This window comes from Phyllobates terribilis, unplaced genomic scaffold (assembly GCF_046119375.1).
Source record: "Phyllobates terribilis strain yellow unplaced genomic scaffold, ASM4611937v1 Scaffold_1__5_contigs__length_1240528914, whole genome shotgun sequence".
In the NCBI taxonomy this organism is placed as follows: Eukaryota; Metazoa; Chordata; class Amphibia; order Anura; family Dendrobatidae; genus Phyllobates; species Phyllobates terribilis.
Window position 1 is genome coordinate 298,856,990 of NW_027362761.1, and position 24,028 is coordinate 298,881,017.

The window sequence follows — 24,028 nt, forward strand, 5'->3', positions numbered from 1 at the left end:
GGTGAGGGATCAGTGTACATCTGCTGTGCTGGGAGCCCTGATATCACATGCAACAGATCAACCTGCTTTTATGCTCAGCCACACTCAGATGGCAGAAAAATCAGTTTCATATATTAGTATTGGTACAAAAATTTAAGGATAGTAACACAGGAAGTTGACTGAAAGTAAGTGGAGGCCTGCCGGTCTGGGAGGCCAACTGCTACATGCAAGAGGTTCTGGTCCTTCATCCTTTCCACATGACTGGTATACTTTAGCACTAGCCACACTGACGGGGCACACCCATCTACATCTTTTTCTGCCGGGTATTATATCCTGTATATGCGGATGTGTTTTATCTAGATATATGCAGATGGTTCGGATCAAGTGATATACTTATCTTATGCTGAATATAGGCTATAGATAATATTTATTTCGGACATTTATCCCTACATATTGATAATAAGAGACCTTTTGCATTATTGGGATTTTATATAAGAATACATTGCAAGACTATTGTGCCATTTTGCAGGAGCATTAAGGATTTGATATTACCCGTTTATTTATATTAGACATTGGGCTCTTATATTGCACAAACCTTGATGATTAGGTGGCCAAAAATAAATAAATAATCACGCTGTGGCTATAGCTTTTTTTTCTTATCCTTTACATTGTTCATGGTCTCTCTTTTGTAAATTCTATCTGTGTATTTTGATATGTTATATACGCATGTATTTATTGCATGATATACAAAGTATTGTCTATTTATTGCACTATCTGTATTGGTGACCATCTATTAACTTGAGCAGTCATGAGGGCCAGACCCCTTTGTGTCTATATACTTTTTAAATGTTTTTAAATGTTTTGTCTATGAGGTTTCTGGAATAAAATTATACCTTTTATATATAGAAGTGTGCTTCCGTGCATGTGGTTCTTTTCTATTTTACTTGAACTGCTACAAGCAACACCCATGAAGGAGACCCCATCAGGAGTCTCCACATTTCCAAAAATTAGGGGCTGACATCACTTAAGTGGCATCAATTTCAGTAGACTAGAAATATTATAATTAGAACCCACACCTCTTCCACTACAGCAAACCCAGCAGATGGAGGCCCAACCAGGAGTGTTCACATTTCCCTAAATTAGGGGCTAACACCACCAAAGTGGCATCAATTTCACTAGGGTAGAAATAGTATAATTAGGACCGACATCTCTTTCACTAAAGCCTGGGTTGGCAGATGGAGACCCAACAGAAGTCTCCACATTACTAAAAATTAGTGGCAGACACCACCGAAGTGGCATCAATTTCAGTAGAGTAGAAATAGTATAATTAGGACTGACACCTCTTCCACTACAGCCAAACCAGCAGATGGAATTCCAATCAGGAGTCTCCAAATTTCCAAAAATTATTGGCAGACGCCACTGAAGTGGCATCAATTTCAGTAGAGTAGAAATAGTATAATTAGGACTGACACCTCTTCCACTACAGCCAGCCCAACAGATGGAGACCCAACCAGGAGTGTTCACATTTCCAAAAATTAGTGTTAACATCTGCAGCAGCAGCAGAAACAGCAGGCACAGAAACCTTGCTAAAGATATCACAAACTGCAATTACGCAAGATCAATGCAGCCCACTAAAAACTAGAACATTGCCGAGTCTGTACAGTCTGCAATTGGAGTGAAAAAGTCCTTAGAGATCCATTACTTGTTTATCTTAATGAATGCTCATCAGGAGCATGCCCAGGCGTTGTAGGGAGGTCATACAGGCACGTGGAGGCCACACACAATACTGAGCCTCATTTTGACTTGTTTTAAGGACATTAAATCAAAGTTGGATCAGCCTGTAGTGTGTTTTTCCACTTGAATTTTGGGGGTGGCTCCAAATCCAGGCCTCCATTGGTTAATAAAATTTATTTCAATTGATGATTTTTGTGTGATTTTGTTGTCAGCACATTCAACTTTGAACAGAACAAAGTATTCAATGAGAATATTTCATTCATTCAGATCTAGGATGTGTTATTTGAGTGTTTCCTTTATTTTTTTGAGCAGTGTATATAGCGCCAACATATTCTGCAGCACTTTACAATTCAGACAATTTACAGATATTATCGGCACTGTCCCCGTTGGGCCTCACAATCTACATTCCCTATCAGTATGTCTTTGGAATGTGGGAGGAAACCGGAGAACCCGGAGGAAACCCAAGCAAAAACGGGGAGAACATACAAAACTCCTTGCAGATATTTCAAATCTTAACTATACGAGGATCATACTTTATTTGAATGTTTGAAAAGACATATGGGTATAAGTTACATGTATAGACATAACATGGGCATATGAGGCAACAGAGGGTAGATAGAGACACAGCTGGTATCACATTTCCATTGGACCTATAATTGGTCACATAGTCCAACCCATACAATCCATTGATCACAAGAAATGTGTATGCAGAAAAGGTTATAGTAACATAGGTTATATGATCTATATCGAATCAGAATATAGACAATCATCAAAAAAGATCCTGCAGCACATAGAAAATACAAGTATCACATGGATAAGGTTAAATAAGACATACTTAATGGAGATAGAAAGATAACCTGCAGTGCCAGGGGAAGCCCCGACACGAGTTTCCGTACTTCCTCAGGGGGCAGTGGTGGGGTGTGTGTGGATACAGGGCCTCTTATATATAGGAGCGCTAATGGAGCAGTAAAGTGTTGACAAATCACGGCGCATAGCGCCGCACAGCAGCAGACATTGGTGACAGCGGCACGGTCTCAGGCGGCATCCAGGAAGAGGGGAACTCCCCCACTGGTGTCACATGTTCCGGGACGCCGCCCACTCGAGACCACGTCACGGTCACATGATCGCAGCATCCGGCGCATGCGCACCAAGTCAGCCCATAGGAACCCATCGTAGGCATATTAAAGATACAGTAAACATGGAACAAAGCAGGAACTACTTCACAACAAAGAGGCAGGCAAATCATAACTATGGAGTGACAAATGTCACCCCATTCACAGTGCACTATTTTAGCCACACATATTCATACCTAACACATCGTATTGCAATGAATGTCCATAATGTGAATAGGTGTCCATGTCCGCTTGTTGTCCTTAAAGGGGAAGAATTCCATTCAACTAAATTGTCAATCCAAAAAAGTAGTCAGGTTCTCCACCAACAATCAATAGAGCTCCAAATATAAAAAGAGAGGCCGGGGGAAAGACAAGTGAACTAAAACAAGGATAAAAAATAACAAACACACACTTAATAAAAGACAAACTGAAAAAGAGAGATATATATGGGCGGAAATGCAGAGATACATCGATCAAATTGTAATTAATCACACTTGGAACAGTATGTAAAAGGGGGGTCGCCAGGGGGTCAATAAGCATCAAGGTAGGAGGATTTATAAAAGTCATGCAATGGGCAATCAGACAGAGAAGTCAAGAGAAAACTGTGCTGAGTCTAATAGGTAAATCCTATAGAAAGTCATATATCCAAGGACATGGGCTATACCCCGAGGGCGCCCACATCCAAGGAAGAGGGGAAGCGGAAGGAGCAGGCTGAACACCACGTTATTAGAGGAAGAGGGAGAAACTCAATCGTTCATTCAGGCCCGCCGGTGACATAGTTCCCAGTCTATAGATCCAGCGGCATTCTAATTTGGCCAATGCCTTCTTTGCATCACCTCCTCTTAGGCCCAAATGGACCTGATCAATGCCACGGACCTGCAGACTCTTGGGATCGCAATGATGATATTGCTTAAAATGTCTTGGCAGGGTCCGAAGTGAAGATATGTCCTCCACCTCCCCAGCCCCTAGAATATCCAACACATGCTCCCTCACGTGTCTCCTCAATTCTCTAGACGTGAGCCCCACATAGACAAGCCCACATCCACAGGTGGCATGATAAATGACCCCAACACTGCTGCAGGAGATATATTGTCTGATATCAAATACTCTCGTACCATCTGCATTATGAAAAGTTTTAGTCCTAATTATATTTCTGCAGGAGAGGCAGGATCCACAAGGATAGCAGCCCCATTTGGGGTTACCAATATTGAAGGGCAGAACACTCAGGCGCACATAATGACTGTGAGCTCTTTTTTAGCTAACATATGGTGTTTAATTATGCTTATGTGGGGTTTTTTGAAACACTATGGTCTCTTTTGCTCAATTGATGTTAAGCGGTATGCCCCTTGTTACTTATGAGGTTCTATTCTTCATTGTTACCTTGCTTTGTGCATACAGGATAATGTTGCAGATAGTGCAAGAAGAAGGCACTCATATGTCGGGCTCTTCCATGAGGTCCAATTCCATGCTGTGTTGGTGGCTGGGTAACACTGATGCTTGTTTCATTCGTCCCCTTCCGGCAACCACGAACAACAGAGAGGGGTTGATTATCCTCTTCATCTCCTGACTAGTGTTGAGCCACCCCCGTAGTGTTCGGGTTCGGTTCGGTTCGTCGAACACCGGGATGTTCGAGGAACTGTTCGTCGAACTGTTCGTCGAACACCTTAGAACACCGTCGAACACCGTTAAAACCAATGGCAGGCAAACAAAAACACATAGAAACACATAGAAAACACCTGCAAAGGTGTCCAAAAGCTGACAAACTGCTCAGAAGACACTCTCTTTAAAAAAGCCGGCCGGCAAATTCAGCAGCGGCATACACCGGTACCCGACAATTTAGACAAGAAGGAATAGAGCATCACACATAGATTAGATGGATAGAAACATGTCAGTCACACATATAAGAAGCACAGTGACAGTGTTGGTTACTGCACTTGTCATTTAGTGTAAAGGATTTATTAAAAAAAATATTAGTGTTTTCATGCACCGTCTCTTTAAAAAAGCCGGCCGGCAATTCAGCATCTGTACCCGACAATTTAGAACAGAAAGAATAGAGCTTCACACATAGATTAGATAGATAGAAACATGTCAGTCACATATATAATAAGTACAGTGATAGTGTTGCTTACTGTACTTGTCATTTAGTGTAAAGGATTTATTTAAAAAAATAATAGTGTTTTCATGCACTGTCTCTTTAAAAAAGCCGGCCGGCAATTCAGCAGCGGTACCCGACAATTTAGAACAGAAAGATAGAGCATCACACATAGATTAGATAGATAGAAACATGTCAGTCACATATATATGAAGTACAGTGATAGTGTTGGTTACTGTACTTGTCATTTAGTATTAAAATAAAGGATTTATTATTAAAAAAATTAGCGTGGGGTTCCCCTTAATTTTAGGCTCTAGCGGAGGTTAAGCAGACGGCTGGGGCAGATGTTTGAAGCCTGGGAAGGGGGTAATACCCACGGAGCTTCCCAGGCTACTAATATCAGCCCCCAGCTGAATACATAGCCTTTACTAGCTATTAAAATGGGGGACCCCCCAAAAAAAATGACGTGGGGTCCCCCCTAATTTAATAGCTAGCAAAGGCTAGGCAGACAGCTGGCGGCTGATATTAATAGCCCAGGAAGGGAGCCATGAATATTGGCCCCCTCCCAGGCTAGAAACACCAGCCGTCAGCCGCCCCAGAAATGGCGCATTCATAGGATGCGCCAATTCTGGCACTTAGCCTCGCTCTTCCACGCTGCCCTGGTGCGGTGGCAGGGGGTAATAGGGTTGGGGTTGATGTCAGCTTATAATGCCAGCTGACATCAAGCCCAGGTTAGTAATGGAGAGGCGTCTATAAGACACCCCCATTACTAACCCCATAGTCAAAGTTAAAAAAAACACAAACACCCAGAATAAAGTCCTTTAATTGAAATAAAGACACAATCCTTTATTGTTCTAAATTAAACCATACTTACCATCACGCCCATTCCAGCTGAAGCCAACGATCTCCTGCAATAAAAGAAAAATAATAAAGCAACCTCATCCTTACCTTTCCATGGTTCCCACGACAGCTTCAGCTCTGCTACATCGAGATGACAGGCTGGACCGCAGCAGAACGCTGCCATCCAGCCTGTCATCCCGCAGACACTGAGAAGCGCAGGCTTGCTTGCGCTGCTCAGCGTCTCTCTGTGACGACATCCAGATGAGCCGAGTTCATGTCCAATGAACTCGGCTCACCTCATGCACGTCACTGACAGCGTGGGAAAATTCTCACGCTGAAGCGCTGATTGCAGGAGAATTTTCCCACGCTGTCAGTGACGTGCAGGAGGTGAGCTGAGTTCATTGGACATGAGCTCACCTCATGCACATCACTGACAGCGTGGGAGAATTCTCCTGCACTCAGCACTTCAGCGTGAGAATTTTCCCACGCTGTCAGTGACGTGCATGAGGTGAGCCGAGTTCATTGGACATGACCTCGGCTCATCTGGATGCCGTCACAGCGAGACACTGAGGAGCGCAAGCATGCCTGCGCTTCTCAGTGTCTGCGGGATGACAGACTGGATGGCAGCGTTCTGCTGCGGTCCAGCCAGTCATCTCGATGTAGCAGAGCTGAAGCTGTCGTGGGAACCATGGAAAGGTAAGGATGAGGTTGGTTTATTATTTTTCTTTTATTGCAGGAGATCGTTGGCTTCAGCTGGAATGGGTGTGATGGTAAGTATGGTTTAATTTAGAACAATAAAGAATTGTGTCTTTATTTCAATTAAAGGACTTTATTCTGGGTGTTGTGTTTTTTTTAAATACTTTACTAGAAATTCATGGCGGTCATGTCTAATACTGGCGTGACCCCATGAATTTTGGGCTTGGGGCCAGCTGATAATACCAAGCTGGCCCTAACCCCTTTATTACCCAGTGAGCCACCGCACCAGGGCCCTGGATGAGTTGGGTACAGCGCCAGAAGATGGCGCTTCTATGAACGCGCCATTTTCCGGGGTGGCTGCGGACTGCAATTTGTAGCGGGGGGGGGCCCAGAAAGCTTGGGCCTCCCTGCGCTGCAGATTCCAGCCCCCAGCTGCCTAGTTGTACCTGGCTGGACACAAAAATAGGGCGAAGCCCCACGTACTTTTTTTTTAATTATTTCATGAAATTCATGAAATAATTAAGAAAAAAAGGGCTTCCCTATATTGTTGTGTCCGGCCAGGTACAAATAGGCAGCTGGTGGTTGGGGGCAGCCCGTTCCTGCCTGCTGTACCTGGCTGGACACAAATATTGTGCGAAGCCCCACTTCAATTTTTTTTAATTATTTCATGAAATTCATGAAATAATTAAGAAAAAAAGGGCTTCCCTATATTGTTGTGTCCGGCCAGGTACAAATAGGCAGCTGGTGGATGGGGGCAGCCCGTTCCTGCCTGCTGTACCTGGCTGGACACAAATATAGTGCGAAGCCCCACTTAAATTTTTTTAAATTATTTCAGGAAATTCATGAAATAATTTTAAAAAAATTGACGTGGGGCTTCGCACTATATTTGTGTCCAGCCAGGTACAGCAGGCAGGAACGGGCTGCCCCCAACCACCAGCTGCCTATTTGTACCTGGCCGGACACAACAATATAGGGAAGCCCTTTTTTCTTAATTATTTCATGAAATAATTTAAAGAAAATTGACGTGGGGCTTCGCCCTGTTTTTGTGTCCAGCCAGGTACAACTAGGCAGCTGGGGGCTGGAATCCGCAGCGCAGGGAGGCCCAAGCTTTCTGGGCCACCCCCGCTGCAAATTGCAGTCCGCAGCCACCCCGGAAAATGGCGCGTTCATAGAAGCGCCATCTTCTGGCGCTGTACCCAACTCATCCAGGGCCCTGATGCGGTGGCTCACTGGGTAATAAAGGGGTTAGGGCCAGCTTGGCATTATCAGCTGGCCCTAAGCCCGAAATTCATGGGGTCACGCCAATATTAGACATGACCACCATGAATTTCTAGTAAAGAATTTAAAAAAAACACAACACCCAGAAAAAAGTCCTTTAATTGAAATAAACACACAATTCTTTATTGTTCTAAATTAAACCATACTTACCATCACGCCCATTCCAGCTGAAGCCAACGATCTCCTGAAATAAAAGAAAAATAATAAAGCAACATCATCCTTACCTTTCCATGGTTCCCATGACAGCTTCAGCTCTGCTACATCGAGATGACAGGCTGGACCGCAGCAGAACGCTGCCATCCAGTATGTCATCCCGCAGACACTGAGAAGCGCAGGCTTGCTTGCGCTCCACAGTGTCTCTCTGTGAGGGCATCCAGATGAGCCGAGTTAATGTCCAATGAACTCGGCTCACCTCATGCACGTCACTGACAGCGTGGGAAAATTCTCCTGCACTCAGCGCTTCAGCGTGGGAGAATTCTCACACTGAAGCGCTGAGTGCAGGAGAATTCTCCCACGCTGTCAGTGACGTGCAGGAGGTGAGCTGAGTTCATTGGACATGAGCTCACCTTATGCACGTCACTGACAGCGTGGGAAAATTCTCCTGCACTCAGCGCTTCAGCTTGAGAATTTTCCCACGCTGTCAGTGACGTGCATGAGGTGAGCCGAGTTCATTGGACATGAACTCGGCTCATCTGGATGTCGTCACAGAGAGACGCTGAGCAGCGCAAGCAAGCCTGCGCTTCTCAGTGTCTGCGGGATGAGAGGCTGGATGGCAGCGTTCTGCTGCGGTCCAGCCTGTCATCTCGATGTAGCAGAGCTGAAGCTGTCGTGGGAACCATGGAAAGGTAAGGATGAGGTTGCTTTATTATTTTTCTTTTATTGCAGGAGATCGTTGGCTTCAGCTGGAATGGGCGTGACGGTAAGTATGGTTTAATTTAGAACAATAAAGGATTGTGTCTTTATTTCAATTAAAGGACTTTATTCTGGGTGTTTGTGTTTTTTTTAACTTTGACTATGGGGTTAGTAATGGGGGTGTCTTATAGACGCCTCTCCATTACTAACCTGGGCTTGATGTCAGCTGGCATTATAAGCTGACATCAACCCCAACCCTATTACCCCCTGCCACCGCACCAGGGCAGCGTGGAAGAGCGAGGCTAAGTGCCAGAATTGGCGCATCCTATGAATGCGCCATTTCTGGGGCGGCTGACGGCTGGTGTTTCTAGCCTGGGAGGGGGCCAATATTCATGGCTCCCTTCCTGGGCTATTAATATCAGCCGCCAGCTGTCTGCCTAGCCTTTGCTAGCTATTAAATTAGGGGGGACCCCACGTCATTTTTTTTGGGGGGTCCCCCATTTTAATAGCTAGTAAAGGCTATGTATTCAGCTGGGGGCTGATATTAGTAGCCTGGGAAGCTCCGTGGGTATTACCCCCTTCCCAGGCTTCAAACATCTGCCCCAGCCGTCTGCTTAACCTCCGCTAGAGCCTAAAATTAAGGGGAACCCCACGCCAATTTTTTTAATAATAAATCCTTTATTTTAATACTAAATGACAAGTACAGTAACCAACACTATCACTGTACTTCATATATATGTGACTGACATGTTTCTATCTATCTAATCTATGTGTGAAGCTCTATTCTGTCTGTTATAAATTGTCGGGTACCGCTGCTGAATTGCCGGCCGGCTTTTTTAAAGAGACGGTGCATGAAAACACTATTATTTTTTTTGATAAATCCTTTACGCTAAATGACAAGTACAGTAAGCAGCACTTTCACTGTACTTCGTATATATGTGGCTGACATGTTTATATCTATCTAATCTATGTGTGAAGCTCTATTCTTTCGGTTCTAAATTGTCGGGTACAGGTGTATGCCGCTGCTGAATTGCCGGCTTTTCATGTTTCACTGTTGGCACTGTTCCCATCGATTTGGGCAATCACTGTAATGCCACAACCACCATGGCTGTGGCATTACAGTGAGTGGCAGACAATCCATGCAGGACACGCTTTTGGTGCACGAACAGTTATCGAACATAACCTCGAACAGCCGAATTTTTTGCAAATCGTTCGGGTTCGTCGAACAACTCGAACACCGCCCAAAACAGCTCGAATTTGAGATTGGCGAACAGTTCTAGTCGAACACCGCTCATCTCTACTCCTGACTGTTGCTTGCCCTCACTTCTTCCTCCTCCATTTGTTCCTCGGCTCATGCACCTTCACTAACAGTTTGTTTGGTATCACCAGACTTCCTCGATCGCAGTAGACCACCCTCCTTTGGCACATGCCTGTGTGACGACAGTCAGGAACTTTGAGACATTATCCCTTCCGCATCCTCCTCTTCTTATGGGACCACCACCTCCTCCCGCAGGCTATTCAAAGTTTGCTTCAGAATGTCCAGTATATGACTGGAATACTGTTGCTGATGATGGCATCGTCAGCGCTAACCAGCTTAGTAGGCATTTCGAAACTGTGCGGAAACATGCAGAGGTCCTTAATCTGTGCCCACTGCGTAAATGTCATATGCCCAACGTCTGTACTGCACTGGCCATACGTCATGACACTGCGTAAGGGCTAGTTGCTGCTGCCACAGTTGCTGCAACATGTGAAGAGTGGAATAACACCGTGACGGCACATTGCATATCAACCTGCTAACTGGCATGGAAAAAGACCTCTGTATCGATGCAAGTCGATGACCTGAGGGTTGCGAATGGCGGAAGTGAGCACACAGCTTCCATGCTTTCTGCAGCAGCTCATCCAGGCCAGGATAGTGGCAGAGAAATCACTGTACCACCAGGTTGAGGGCGTGAGCCATGCAAGGCATGTGTGTGAGCTTGCCTTGGCGTAAGGATCCCACCAGGTTCGCACCATTATCGCACATGGCTTTCCCTGGCTCCAGGTTCAGCGGAGACATCCATTGCTCCAACTCAACCTGAAGAGCTGTCCACAACTTTTCAGCTGTATAACTGCGATCTCCAAGGCATATTCATTTTAACACTGCTTGACTGCGATGAGCCCTGGCTTCGCAGTATGGAGATGGTGTGGATTCCCTTTGCCTGTTGGAATGCATGTCTCATTAAGGCAGAGGTTGAGTGTGCACATGGAGGCCCTAGAGGAGGTGGAAAAGGCAGAAGCACTGGAGGAAGTGTGAAATACATAGGTTTGTTTTGCAAGCCTTGGAGATTCCAAGACTTGTGGTGCAGCCCCTTCCCCGCCTGCCCCCACAGCCACCAGAGTCACCAGAGTCACCCAGTGCCCAGTCAGCGAGATGTAATGCCCTTGGCCATGCTTACTCGTCCAGGTGTCTGGTGAAATGCACTCTGGCAGACACAGATTTAGTCAAGGAATAGGTGATGTTGTCTGCGACATGCTAAGCTTTCTTAGAGAAGTAATGGCGACTGGGCAACTTGTACTGGGGGACTGCGATAACCATCAGCTTTCGGAAACCATTTGTATCTACCAGGTGGAAAAGCAGCATTTCCGTGGCTAACAGATTGGAGATGGTGGAGTTCAACCTCTTAGCTTTGTCATGTACAGGAGGAAACAATCTTTTACATGACCACAACTGAGGGAAAGAGGGCTGGCTGCAGTGCTGAGAGAGGGCCGAGTACTGTGAATCGGACAAACTGCTGGGCCGTGAGTGAGGTGCAGGCGGAGATGTTACGGTGGATTGATAAAGTTGTGGTGTGCTCATTCTCTGAGAATGGTAAAAAACAGGCAAGTCAACTTCCATTACAGCTGACGGGCTCTCACTCAGCCTGACATGAGAGGGTAAAGAACCGGAGGCTCTGCGGTCGGGGACCTTCGTGACAATACTTGGCACGGTAACAGAGGAGGAGGAAGAAGCAGGAGATGCGGTTGATGGGGCGACTGATGATTGTTGAGCTTCGCTGGTCCGCATTTTATCGCAGTGAAATTGCCAGAGTAACGCATGTTGATTGCACATATGAAGGTTCATGCATGTAGTATTCAAATTAGTGCACTTTTCTCCTCAACTGAGGTTTTTTTTTCGCAAACTTGGCTGATATCTTGAGTTGGCTCATCCTTTGCGGTGTCAAAAAAGGTCCAGGCTAGGCAACCCTTGCCAACCCTGTGAGCTGAAGACCCATGACCGCTGCTGGCCACAGCCACAGTTGTGGCTAAGGATGCAGTGCTCATCATGGTTGCATCACTCCGTGTCTGCGCCATAGGGCGCAACGTAACCCCCTCATCTTCCTCCTCCTCCACCTCCTCAGATTAGCTCCTCAGCTGTGTGCCTCTGTGTTCACACCAAGTGGGATCTACAACTTCATCATCATCCACTGTATTATCCCATCCCTTGCCCCGGGGATTCACACTCCTCCTATTCCTTCCCTGACAGTACAATACCATCTGCATGAGCCTCAGGTATCAGAGTCTCATCAGGATCACCTCTCCACCGAATGGGGTTAATGTCTGGTGACGAGAGTCATGATGCTGCTCGGATCCTACTTAGTTCTGCCCCGGATCCAACCTAAAAAAAATTTGAGCATCGGTGCAGATGATTTCCTCCTCTTGACTCTGTGAATCTTTGGTGTACACTTCTGATCCCCATGGCATAGCATGTATGAACAGCTCTGCAGACTTACGCATCTGTGGTTCCTTATAGTCAGTTGGGCAGTTGGAGAGTTGTGACGCGGGGGGAAGCAAGGGTAATTGGGGTGCCACCTCTGCGGATTGTACTGTGTGTGATGTTAAAGTGGAGGAAGAGGAGGAGAGGCCACTGGAAGCAACGCTTGAAATCCACTGGAGCACATGCTCTTCCTGGGCCTCATCAACAAGGCGTACCGCTGTGTGGCTGCCAAAGAAAGGAAGTGGAGTCGCCCGTCCAGTAGCAGAAGTTGTCAGTTGTGCTTGTATAGGAAGTGACGGTGTTGGTTCACTAGAGCTTTCACTAACATTACCACCTACCCCATGTATACCTTGAACAACAAGCCTATTCCCCCTTTCACCACCACCTCGCTTTTTCCCACTCATGTTGCTCAGATAGTGTGGTAGGAGCACGCTATTAGCAACAAACATTTTTCTTTTTTTCTCTGCACCAGCTATGCACACAGCTGATTTGTAGCGGCATTAAATGACAAGGTGAGATATGGCATGCTGAATTACGTTAGCAACTGAAAAAAATAGTTTTTTTACACTGCACATAGCTGAATTTCAGTGGTACTAAATGACAAAGTGAGATATGGCTTGCTGTATCATGTTAGTAACTGAAAATAATAGTTTTTTTTTACTCTGCAACAGCTCTGCACACAGCTGAATTTTAGCGGTACAAAATGACAAGGTGAGATACGTCGTGCTGAATCACGTTAGCAACTGAAATTTTTTTTTTTTCTCTGCACACAGTTCTGCATGCAGCTCAATTTCAGCGGCACTAAATGACAAGGTGAGATATGGTGTGCTAAATCACGTTAGCAACTGAAAAATACATATTTTGTAACTCTGCACATAGCTGAATTTTAGAGGCACTAAATGAGAAGGTGAGATATGGCATGCTGAATCACGTTAGCAGCTGAAAGAAAGAATTTTTTTTACTCTGCATACAGCTGAATTTCACCGCCACAAAATCACAAGGTGTGATATGGCATGCTTGGTCATGTTAGGAACAGAAAAAATATTTTTGTTTACTCTGCATGAGCTCTGCATACAGCTAAATTTCACCGCCACAAAATGAGAAGGAATCTGCTGGAAGGTTGATTTCACAGCCACACAGGATTCTATCAGTCTAAACTATCTGACTTAGAAGCAAAAGCCTAACTAACTAGCTAAAATCTCTAATGAATCCAGGAGCAGACCAGGAGCATCCTCTCTGTACTGTTCCACTGAAAAATTGGCGCTAAAACACCATGTCTGCTCTTTATATAGAGAGGGACATGTGATGTTAGCAGCCAATGGCACAAGCCCTTGTGTTTGAACATTGTGGATGGTTCGTGCGCCCTGATTGGCAAGCCGCAATTTGAACATATAAAGTTAGGAAAAAAAAAATTAAAAGTACACGCCGGTCCTCTGAGCTCTCCCAACCCCCTCATCAAACACGTCTCCCCAGCTTATCATACACTACAATTATTCTTGCCAAAGTGCTAAAAATACTTTAGTGGCAACACGATAATTTCCCACTAGTGATGAGCGAGCACTAAAATCCTCGGGTACTCGTTGCTCGGGTCGAGCAAATTGAAATACTCAGGTGCTCGACCCGAGCAACGAGCCCAATGTAAGTCTATGGGAAACTCGAGCATTTTTCAGGTGGCTCCCCCCGGTGGTCTGCAGAGGGCCTAAAAATTGCCCAAATCGATGGGAATAGTGCTCAAATGACAAGTCAACAGCATGGGAAAGACCCCTGGAAGCATCTCTGACTCCCAGATCACTGCTGTCAACAGCGTGGTCAGAGTATTATGCCACTTTTACGGACTCACAATAAAACATGCAAAAATGAAATCAAAATGCATTTTCCTGGGAAATATGTTAACCACTTCGCGCCAGAGCCTGTTTTTGCCTTTGTGACCAGGCCAATTTTTTCAATTCTGACCACTGTCAGTTTATGAAGTAATTACTCTGGAACGCTTCAACGGATCCCCCTGATTCTGAGAATGTTTTTTCATGACATATTGTACTTCATGATAGTGGTAAAATTTCTTCGATATCACTTGCATTTATCTGTGAAAAAAAACAGAAATTTGGTGAAAATTTTGAAAATTTAGCAATTTTCAAACTTTGAATTTTCATGCCCTTAAATCAGAGAGATGTGTCACACAAAATAGTTAATAAATAACATTTCCCACATGTCTACTTTACATCAGCACAATTTTGGAACCAAAATTTTTTTTTGTTAGGAAGCTATAAGGGTTAAAAGTTGACCAGCGATTTCTCATTTTTCCAACAAAATTTACAAAAACATTTTTTTAGGGACCACATATTATTTGAAGTGACTTTGAGGGGCCTTTATGACAGAAAATACCCAAAAGTGACACCATTCTAAAAACTGCACCCCTCAAGGTGCTCAAAACCACATTCAAGAAGTTTATTAACCCTTCAGGTGTTTCACAGGAATTTTTGGAATGTGGAAGAAAGCAATGAACATTTAACTTTTTTTTCACAAAAATGTTACTTTAGACCCAATTTTTTTATTTTCACAAGGGTAACAGGAAAAAATGGATGTGGGCAGTGGTGGGGTGTGTGTGGATACAGGGCCTCTTATTTATAGGAGCACTAATGGAGCAGTAAAGCATTGACCAATCACGGCGCATAGCGCCGCACAGCAGCAGACATTGGTGACAGCGGCACGGTCTCAGGCGGCATCCAGGAAGAGGGTAACTCCCCCACTGGTGTCACATGTTCCGGGACTCCGCCCACTCGAGACCACGTCACAGTCACATGATCGCAGCATCCGGCGCATGCGCACCAGGTCAGCCCATAGGAACCCATCGTAGGCATATTAAAGATACAGTAAACATGGAACAAAGCAGGAACTACTTCACAACAAAGAGGCAGGCAAATCATAACTATGGAGTGACAAATGTCACCCCATTCACAGTGCACTATTTTAGCCACACATATTCATACATAACACATCGTATTGCAATGAATGTCCATAATGTGAATAGGTGTCCATGTCCGCTTGTTGTCCTTAAAGGGGAAGAATTCCATTCAACTAAATTGTCAATCCAAAAAAGTAGTCAGGTTCTCCTCCAACAATCAATAGAGCTCCAAATATAAAAAGAGAGGCCGGGGGAAAGACAAGTGAACTAAAACAAGGATAAAAAATAACAAACACACACTTAATAAAAGACAAACTGAAAAAGAGAGATATATATGGGCGGAAATGCAGAGATACATCGATCAAATTGTAATTAATCACACTTGGAACAGTATGTAAAAGGGGGGTCGCCAGAGGGTCAATAAGCATCAAGGTAGGAGGATTTATAAAAGTCATGCAATGGGCAATCACACAGAGAAGTCAAGAGAAAACTGTGCTGAGTCTAATAGGTAAATCCTATAGAAAGTCATATATCCAAGGACATGGGCCATACCCCGAGGGCGCCCACATCCAAGGAAGAGGGGACGCGGAAGGAGCAGGCTGAACACCACGTTATTAGAGGAAGAGGGAGAAACTCAATCGTTCATTCAGGCCCGCCGGTGACATAGTTCCCAGTCTATAGATCCAGCGGCATTCTAATTTGGCCAATGCCTTCTTTGCATCACCTCCTCTTAGGCCCAAATGGACCTGATCAATGCCACGGACCTGCAGACTCTTGGGATCGCAATGATAATATTGCTTAATATGTCTTGGCAGGGTCTGAAGTGAAGATATGTCCTCCACCTCCCCAGCCCCTAGATTATCCAACACATGCTCCCTCACGCGTCTCCTCAATTCTCTAGACGTGAGCCCCACATAGACAAGCCCACATCCACAGGTGGCATGATAAATGACCCCAACACTGCTGCAGGAGATATATTGTCTGATATCAAATACTCTCGTACCATCTGCATTATGAAAAGTTTTAGTCCTAATTATATTTCTGCAGGAGAGGCAGGATCCACAAGGATAGCAGCCCCATTTCGGGTTACCCATATTGAAGGGCAGAACACTCAGGCGCACATAATGACTGTGAGCTCTTTTTTAGCTAACATATGGTGTTTAATTACGCTTATGTGGGGTTTTTTGAAACACTATGGTCTCTTTTGCTCAATTGATGTTAAGTGGTATGCCCCTTGTTACTTATTAGGTTCTATTCTTCATTGTTACCTTGCTTTGTGCATACAGGATCATGTTGCAGATAGTGCAAGAAGAAGGCACTCATATGTCGGGCTCTTCCATGAGGTCCAATTCCATGCTGTGTTGGTGGCTGGGTAACACTGATGCTTGTTTCATTCGTCCCCTTCCGGCAACCACGAACAACAGAGAGGGTATGATTATCCTCTTCATCTCCTGACTGTTGCTTGCCCTCACTTCTTCCTCCTCCATTTGTTCCTCGGCTCATGCACCTTCACTAACAGTTTGTCTGGTATCACCAGACTTCCTCGATCGCAGTAGACCACCCTCCTTTGGCACATGCCTGTGTGACGACAGTCAGGAACTTTGAGACATTATCCCTTCCGCATCCTCCTCTTCTTATGGGACCACCACCTCCTCCCGCAGGCTATTCAAAGTTTGCTTCAGAATGTACAGTATATGACTGGAATACTGTTGCTGATGATGGCATCGTCAGCGCTAACCAGCTTAGTAGACATTTCGAAACTGTGCGGAAACATGCAGAGGTCCTTACTCTGTGCCCACTGTGTAAATGTCATATGCCCGACGTCTGTACTGCACTGGCCATACGTCATGACACTGCGTAAGGGCTAGTTGCTGCTGCCACAGTTGCTGCAACATGTGAAGAGTGGAATAACACCGTGACGGCACATTGCATATCAACCTGTTAACTGGCATGGAAAAAGACCTCTGTATCGATGCAAGTCGATGACCTGAGGGTTGCGAATGGTGGAAGTGAGCACACAGCTTCCATGCTTTCTGCAGCAGCTCATCCAGGCCAGGATAGTGGCAGAGAAATCACTGTACCACCAGGTTGAGGGCGTGAGCCATGCAAGGCACGTGTGTGAGCTTGCCTTGGCGTAAGGATCCCACCAGGTTCGCACCATTATCGCACATGGCTTTCCCTGGCTCCAGGTTCAGCGGAGACATCCATTGCTCCAACTCAACCTGAAGAGCTGTCCACAGCTTTTCAGCTGTATAACTGCGATCTCCAAGGCATATTCATTTTCACACTGCTTGACTGCGATGAGCCCTGGCTTCACAGTATGGAGATGGTGTGGATTCCCTTTGCCTGTTGGAATGCATGTCTCATTAAGGCAGAGGTTGAGTGTGCACATGGAGGCCCTAGAGGAGGTGGAAAAGGCAGAAGCACTGGAGGAAGTGTGAAATACATAGGTTTGTTTTGCAAGCCTTGGAGATTCCAAGACTTGTGGAAGTCTATGGGAAACGCGAGCATTTTTCAGGTGGCTCCCCCCGGTGGTCTGCGGAGGGCCTAAAAATTGCCCAAATCGATGGGAATAGTGCTCAAATGACAAGGCAACAGCATGGGAAAGACCCCTGGAAGCAGCTCTGACTCCCAGATCACTGCTGTCAACAGCGTGGTCAGAGTATTATGCCACTTTTACGGACTCACAAAAAACATACAAAAACAAAATCAAAATGCATTTTCCTGGGAAATATGTTAACCACTTCGCGCCAGAGCCTGTTTTTGCCTTTGTGACCGGGCCAATTTTTTCAATTCTGACCACGGTCACTTTATGAGGTAATTACTCTGGAACGCTTCAACGGATCCCCCTGATTCTGAGAAAGTTTTTTCATGACATATTGTACTTCATGACAGTGGTAAAATTTCTTCGATATCACTTGCATTTATTTGTGAAAAAAACGGAAATTTGGTGAAAATTTTGAAAATGTAGCAATTTTCAAACTTTGAATTTTCATGCCCTTAAATCAGAGAGATGTGTCACACAAAATAGTTAATAAATAACATTTCCCACATGTCTACTTTACATCAGCACAATTTTGGAACCAAAATTTTTTTTTGTTAGGAAGCTATAAGGGTTAAAAGTTGACCAGCGATTTCTCATTTTTCCAACAAAATTTACAAAAACATTTTTTTAGGGACCACATATTATTTGAAGTGACTTTGAGGGGCCTTTGTGACAGAAAATACCCAAAAGTGACACCATTCTAAAAACTGCACCCCTCAAGGTGCTCAAAACCACATTCAAGAAGTTTATTAACCCTTCAGGTGTTTCACAGGAATTTTTGGAATGTGGAAGAAAACAATGAACATGTAACTTTTTTTTCACAAAAATGTTACTTTAGACCCAATTTTTTTATTTTCACAAGGGTAAGGCTATGTGCCCACGTTGCGGACCTGAAGCATATTTTTTACGCTTCTCCCTGGCGTGAAAATCGCATGCGGATATTACATGCGGTTTTCCCGCCAGGTAGAAGCGTTTGTGAGGCGTCTTTGCATGCATTTCCGCATGCGGGTTATCAAGCACTTCTCCAAGCATCACTTGGAAAAGTGCTTGACAACTTGTTCAGAATGGTAAAAAATAAAAAAATAAACTTTATACTCACCTTCTGATGCATTCTCTGCCCTGTCCGGAGGCTTGAGCGGCTCACGCTGTTGTGTGCAGGACCTGCGGTGACGTCATTGAGTCATGTGGTGGGTCACATGACTCAATGACGTGGCAGGTCCTTCAGACAACAGCGCGACGGAGGGAAAACATCAGAAGATAAGTATAAACTTTATTTTATTCTTTTTTTTACAGGTTCTTTGGTACCCAGGTCTGGATGAGAGTCTCCTCTCATCCAGACTTGGGTACCATCCGCACATTGATTCCGCTGCGCTTCCGCAAAATTAATGAACATGCTGCGGATTTTTGACCGCAGCATATACGCTGCGGAAAAATCCGCAGCATGGGCATTGACATTGCGGAATGCCATTGGGGACCATGGGGTGCGGATATACATGCGTTTTTCAAGCGTTTACGCTGCGGAAATTCCGCAGCATATACGCTTGAAAAACGCTACGTGGGCACACAGCCTAACAGGAAAAAATGGAATACAGAATTTGTAGCGCAATTTCTCATTAGTGCGCTGATACCCCATATGTGAGGGAAAACCACTGTTTGGGCGCACTGCAGGGTTCAGAAGGGAAGGAGCGCCATTAGACTTTTTGAATGTAAAATTTGTTTGAATAATTAGCAGACGCCATGTTGCATTTGGAGAGCTCCTGATGTGCCTAAACAGTGGAAACCCCCCACAAGTGACACCATTTTGGAAACTAGACCCATTAGGGAACTTATCTAGATGTGTGGTGAGCACATTGCACCCCCAGGTGCTTCACATAAGTTTATAATATTGAGCCGTAAAACTAAAATTTTCTGATTTTTCCCACAAAAAATGTTTTTCATCCCCTAATTTTGCATTATCATAAGGATAACAGGAAAAATTGCACCATGAAATTTGTTGTGCAATTTCTCCTGAGTACGCCGATACCCGATATGTGGGGGAAAACCACTGCTTTGGTGTACGGCAGGGTTGGCTGGGATAGGTTGCAGACACCATGTCACATTTGAAGAGTCGCTGACATGCCGAAACAGCAGAAACCATTTTGTAAACTACACCTCTCAAGGAATTCATCTAGGGAAGTAGTGAGTATTTTTTAATTTTTAAATTTATACCATTGGGCAGTGAAGAAAACATAATTGTATTTTTACCACAAAAAAATGTTTTACCCTCAGATTTTACATTTTCACACAGGGCAATGGGTAAAAATGGTGCCGAAATGTGTCACACAATTTCTTCTAAAAGTGGCAATATCCCATATGTGGCTGTATCTTACCGCTTAGCCATACGGCGAGATCTGGGAGGGACGGAGCGCTATTTGACAATTGGAGAGCAAATTATTGTAGATTAGGCATTTGGATTTGGGAGCACAAAATTTTCTGAATTTCTTTTGGGGGGGCAAGGGCCATTTCGCTTTTCCAGAGCCTTTCAGCTACCTGTAACTTGGAAGTCCCTTATATTTTTAACAGATGGCGGACCTGAGTGGGGACTAGCTTTTTTTGAGGACCGAGTTGAAGCTTTCATTGATAACATTTTACGTAACATTTATCCGACGCTCTAGGCTGAGCACTTACATCGGGGTTTCCATCTAAATTTTCAAGTTTTTTGGCAGGTAAAATTAACAAAAACCAACAATTCAGAATTGTTTTTTGAGGTTTTTTTTTATGCCGTTCTGCGTGTGGTAAAAGTGAGCAGCATTATTCTTTGGGTCAGTACGTTTACAGCGATACTACACTTACTGTATATATTTTTTTTGTTTTGGTGCTTTTTCACAATAAAACAATTTTATAGAAAAAATATTTTTTTTGCATCGCTTTATTCTGAGAGCTATAACTTTTTTATTTTTTGGCTGATGGAGCTGTATGGCGGCTTTTTTTTGCGGAACAAAATGACGTTTTCAGCGGTACTATTTTTATTTCCATTTTGCTTTTTGATCGCTTTTTTTCCACTTTTTGTTTGGCGATATGAGGAAAAAGCAAAGTTTTTTGCTCCGTTTTTTATTTATTTTTATTACGGTGTGCACCGAAGGAGTTAATTAGTGTGACAGTTTTATAGATCGGGTTGTTTCGGATGCGGCGATACCAAATATGTGTACTCTTTTTGTTTTTGCATAAATATACGGATTTATTGGTTTAATATTTTATTTATTTATTTTTATTTATTTTGTGATTTTTTTTAACAGTTTGAAAACATTTTTAGACATTTTTTTACATTTTTACTTAGTCCCTGTATGAGACATTAATTTTTATTTTTCTAATCACTGTTCTCATGCAATGTAATAGACATGTATTACATTGCATGAGGACTTTGCTGACAGTTTCACACTGTCTGTCTCCTGCTGGACTACAGCTGCAGGCTGAGCTCAGCAGGACACCATATATGGCAGATCTGGAGGCGGTCATGTGACCTCCAGCAGCCATAACAACGGCAGGTATTGGAAGGCATCAGGGGGCCGTCAGAGAGGTAAGTGGGCGACACCCTCTCATCTCACTATCTTCTATATGCCGCGATCACTATAGATCGCGGCATATAGAAGATAGCAAAGGGTTAACATCATTGGGACCTGATCAAATCAGGTCCCGATGATGTCCCCTGCCAGAGCTGTCACTCTGAACCGCAACCGCAGCACTTGCAGGACCCTGGGGGTACTGAGGGCTGCGGGAACGCTGACCGTTCATAAACATCGGCGCTACACAGAGCCCAGGCAGCGCCGACGTTTATGTACAGTGGGCGGTCGGGAAGCGGTTAAGGAATATCCCTTCCAGGGTAATGACTTGTATATAAGGCAAAATAAAAGACCAAAAACAAAAATACTCCTCCACACCTTGGACTATGTTCACACATAGCATTTTTGATGCGGTTTTTGTACGTTTGCATTGCTTTCAGCTAAGACAAATGCATTCACCAGGGAATGTCATTTTAACATTACAACCTTATCTGGCTATGTGGTGTGTGACACATCATCAGACACATGCATACAGTGCTGAAAAGACATGGGAACTGGATGGGGAAGACCTCTGGAAGCATCTCTGACTCCCAGGTCACTGCCTAAAAGTGTGCCCATCATAAGTGATACTTGGCGCATGCGAAGATTCCTCCCGCCATGCAACTGTCGTAGTGGACTTGCAACAATCACCGTCCACGTCCTTGACCCACTGCAGCAATCAGTTGTCCCTACCCCATTCCTTGGAATGCAAGCGCAAGTATGCAGGCAGCCACCCACTTACCCACAGGCTGCAATACTATACTGCCAAATTTTTCACAGCTGCTTGCACTTGAAATGTGGCCTTTTAGGCTCGTGGAGGTGGAAGCTTTTCAAAACCTCATGCCGGCGGCGACCGGATGTCCATACTCGGTCCCCAGCCGCCACTATATTTCCCGGTATCGCCTCCGCCTTCTACAAGCACGAGTCCCACAACATTACCCGTGCCCACCCCACCCCAGTGCACTTACTGGGAAGGACCGCCTAACTACAAACACGTGGACATATGGCGAGGGACGGTACGGAGCCAGTCCACAACTTTTTTTTGCTAAGAGTTGTATTTAGCTCTGTGAAAGGACTGGCATAGAGGGAAACCGTATCTACCCTGCGTGTCATTTCTCCCAGGAAGTCCTGTAATTGAGCTTGTTGCAGAAGCAATGGCAGCCCGTCCAACATCAACTCGCACTTGTCGGTGGTGCTTTGACACACACACATCTTTCTTTGCGCATTAAATTTCTTGAATACAGAGTTGGACAATGGCCTGATCTGTAATGTGTTTTGAGAAATAAGATGCATAAGCATGGCCGATCCACATTAGAAAAGCAGCCGTAGAGTGTCCGGCAATCTTCCCCCACACTTTTCTTAGCCAGGGTTGCTTTTCGGCAGGGTTGGACGAGCCCACTAGAGAACCGGAGACTCCTCTGGCGGGCCCTGGCTACTCTTTCAGGAGATTTCATAGTGCCGAAGTGAGGCCATGATGATGATAGAGGCCACCATCTGCTTAGTTTTCTGTTACTTAGAATGCAAGTGCAAGTATGCAGCTAGCCACCCACCCACCCACAGGCTGCAACACTAAACTGCCAGATTTCTGGGCAGCTCTTTGCACTTGAAATATGGCCTTTTAAGCTCGTGGAGGCGGAAGCTTTTCACAACCTCATGCCGGCGGCAACCGAGTATCCATACTCGGTCCCCAGCCGCCATTATTTTTCCCGGTATTGTCTCCGCTTTCCACAAGCACGGGTCCCACAACATTACCCGTGCCCTCCCCAGTGCACTTACTGGGAAGTACCGCCTAACCACAAACACGTGGACAGGTGAATGTGGCCAGGGACGGTAAGGAGCCAGTCCACAACTTTTTTTGCTGAGAGTTGTATTTAGCTCGGTGAAAGGACTGGCATAGAGGGAAATCGTATCTACCCTGCGTGTCATTTCTCCCAGGAAGTCATCTAAATCTGCTTGCACTTGAAATGTGGCCTGAACATTACTGCTAGTACTTTTCTGTGGGAATTTGCTTGCCTCCTACCAGCCTGGAATATTTCCAGCAAACTATGGTACAACGCAATGGTATTAGCACTGCCCCCAGTACCAGTAGAGTGGCTGCCCAACTACATTTTCTCACAAAGGAGCTGAAGATAGAGTGGCAGTAGGTGCTAGTTTCTCCAGCCTGTTAGATATTAGAGGGTGAACGGCAGCACATTGCATCAGTGGTTAGCACTGAAGACTTGCAGCGCTGGGATCCTGGGTTCAAATCCCAGCAAGGACAACATCTGCAAGAACTTTGTATATTCTACCCGTGTTTGAGTGTGTTTCCTCCTTAATAAAAAAGCAGCCATAGTGTGTCCGGGAACCTTCCCACACACTTTTCTTATCCAAGACTGCTTCTCGGCAGGGTTGGACGGTCCCAACAGAGAATCCTCTGGTGTGCCTTGGCTTCTACCTCAGGAAAGTTCATAATTGTGCTAACTTTGCAGCTGCTATGGGGCTCTTGAGCAACGGAGAAAGGTTAGCCCTCAGAATCAAATCCTCTGGTGGGCACAATGTTTTTCAATCTGAAACAGCTTCTCAGTGGGAGTTGTATTTCACCACAGCCATATTCTTTAGCTCGGTGAAAGGACTGGAATAGAGGGAAACCGTATCTACCCCGGCTGTCATTTCTCCGTCACCAGGTTCCGCCCATTGTCACACACAAC